The sequence below is a fragment of the Colobus angolensis genome, unplaced genomic scaffold, assembly GCF_000951035.1.
Source record: "Colobus angolensis palliatus isolate OR3802 unplaced genomic scaffold, Cang.pa_1.0 Scaffold26, whole genome shotgun sequence".
In the NCBI taxonomy this organism is placed as follows: Eukaryota; Metazoa; Chordata; class Mammalia; order Primates; family Cercopithecidae; genus Colobus; species Colobus angolensis.
In genome coordinates this window covers 6,180,913-6,183,855 of record NW_012115821.1, presented here as the reverse complement: position 1 = coordinate 6,183,855, position 2,943 = coordinate 6,180,913, and positions in this window count along the sequence as shown.

The following is a 2,943-nucleotide window of genomic DNA, read 5'->3' as shown; positions in this document are numbered from 1 at the left end:
TAAAGTAATATAAATATATTAAATATAAATAAAGATCGTTAAACACAGTTAACAACAAGCTCTGTTCTCACTTATCTATTCAAGGTGATTTGAGTACTATTAATATTTGCAGGCTGGAGATGGACAAGATGACCAATCTCCGAATGTCCCCTCCATCTTATGAGAACATTGATAAAAATGACAACCTCCCTACTCGTCAAGAGACTTGACACTTCTTCCTTTTCTGCATTGAGACAGGACAATTTAAAGCCCAGAATAAAATAAATTAAAACAAAGTATCAAGCATGCACCTCTATGAATGAAGACTTCTCGTAATAAACCTAGGTGGGTCATCCTAATTATCTAAGGCCTGAAGATGTTCTTTGGTGTAACAATGACCTAAGATTTATTTATAGTTTTCCTGAGACTCATTAAACATTTCCTGCAATGAGACCACATCACTGAAATCATTTTATTGTGATAGGCTGGCAGAGCACAAGGGGAAACAGTCCTCAAAGACAAAAGAACAAGGTTCTGGCGGGTGTCTTTGTGGCAGAGGGCAGTGCATATTTTTTTAGTGAGGATGCAACCACTGTAGGTAAACAGCAGGAACTCTCTTCTGATGCTATATCCTGTCCTGTTTAACTCATTAATTTAGAAGACCCTCAGCCACTAGAGTAAAACACTAGCACTAGTAATTATTTTGTGCCCCCATCCCAATATCAATTTATTATAATTATATTGCTAAAGAAAAATACATAAACTAATTTACTTTGACTTTAAACTAACATGGATTATGCATTAAATGGGCTACTAACTCATCAATGAAATATATTCTTTTGAATTTATTGTGGGCCTACAGTTGTATATGAAGAATCTTTCTTTTTATTTCCCTTTTTTAAAAAAAAATGCCTTTTGTATCTCCTGCAGGCTTCCACATTTCTATTCCTATGGGCAGGAAGACTAAGACAGCCAAATGTTTGGTCCTTATTATTTAAAAATATACAAACTACATTTTACGAGTAAGATCATTATTTCATAGTCTTTCATGTTTACACTGTAGGGGGTAAGATCAGTAACTCAATGTGAACTCCGCACAAATTACAAACAGCTAAATGTAGATGATGACAATGGATCTTAAATTACTCATAAACAAACTGAATGAGGAAAAGTATCCCAAAGAAACATTGTCAAATAGCCCTAACGATGGTTCATTTTCTAACTTCAGAGAAAATATTTCAATGGTGAATGTGAAATTATGAGCCCATCTAAATCATTAAGTAGGAGTGTCATAGGCTATATAAAATACCAACTCATACTTCTCCATACTCAGACAGACCCTCTGATCTTCCCTGGAATGTGTCATCTGCATCTAAAACCCAGTAAGAAAGGAAAGGGAAATCGATTTGGGGAATAAAAGGACATAAGTAGTCATGGTATCAAGTCTCATGAGGGCTTGAGTCTAACAAGGTATGGGGAGCAAAGCTGACATTCCTCATATCGTTTGAACATTAATAAGTGCATTGTGGCCAGTTGATAAATGCTTGTTCATAACATTACTAAGTTTCTGGATTGTTTTACAGTCCCTGGAGATCAAGGAAGAATAAAACAAGAAGGAAAAATCATTAAGTGACTAAAATGAAAAAAATCAAAGAAGAATCTTGAAATATGAGTGTGGCAGAGGCTGCAAGTTGCCTAATTATTGTCAGCCCCTACCTCTTTGACCCTTAGAAACAGAATTTCTACATCACTGGCAAACATGTGCCAGGAGCTGGGCTAGGCCACCCTTTAAGAGGGAAAGCAGTGAAGCACTAGAATAACACCCAGGGGAGTGTTCTCCAAACCCTCCTACTTCTTATTCCAAGCAAAGCAGAAAGCGCTTAGGGAAGGCAATACTAGGAATGGTTGCTCTATGGGCAGGAAGACTAAGACAGCCAAATGAATTTACTCTGTATGCCACACTCCCAAAAGAAATTAGGGGATGTTTCAGTTCATTCAGGTTGCTATAACGAAATATCATAGACTGAGTCACTTATAAATAACAGAAATGTATTCCTCAGAGCTCTGGAGGCTGAAGTCCAAGATCAGGGTTCCAGCACAGTCAGATTCTGCTGAGGACCCGCTTCTGGGATGTAGACTGCCATCTTCTCATTGTATCTTCACGTGGCAGAAAAGGAAGTGAGAAAACTCTCTGGGGTCTGTTTTATAAGAGCATTAATCCTGGCCGGGCGCGGTGGCTCACGGCTGTAATCCCAGCTCTCAGGGAGGCAGAGGCGGGAGGATAGCTTGAGCCCAGGAGTTCGAGACCTGCCTGGGTAACATAGCCAGACCCCCGTTCTCCACAAAAAGGAAAAAAAAAAAAAGACAAAAAAAGAGTACTAATCTCATTCATGAGGGCTCCACCCCTACGATCTAAATACCTCCTACAGGTTCCAACAGTCCCACTTCCTAACACCATCACCTTGAGGGTTATGATTTCAACATATAAATTTTGGGGAAATTCACATTCAGTCTGTTACACGGGTCCCATTACTTTTCTACTGAGACTGTTTCCTCAATTTTAATATTGGTAACATTCTGAATTTTATGGAGCTACTACAAGGAGTAAACAAAATAAATGTAAGCAAAGTGCCGATCAGACTGCGCAACCCAGAGGCAACCCACAAAGTATTAACCATGATTCAGTTTGTTCACAGCAAGTTTCCATGGAAGATCTCTCAACTCCTCACAAACCCCAAACCTTAAACTGTCCCCTCATATTCAACAATTAGGGAAACTCTAAGAGGTATTAAAGTTTTCCTGGCAACTGACACCATCTGTCACCTCTTCCCTCCACTGCTGCCACCCTCAAAATTTATAATTTCACGTGAAACAGTATTCAATAAAAAAACTGTAAATGGGGCCGGGCGCGGTGACTCAAGCCTGTAATCCCAGCACACTGGGATGCCGAGGCATACAGATCAC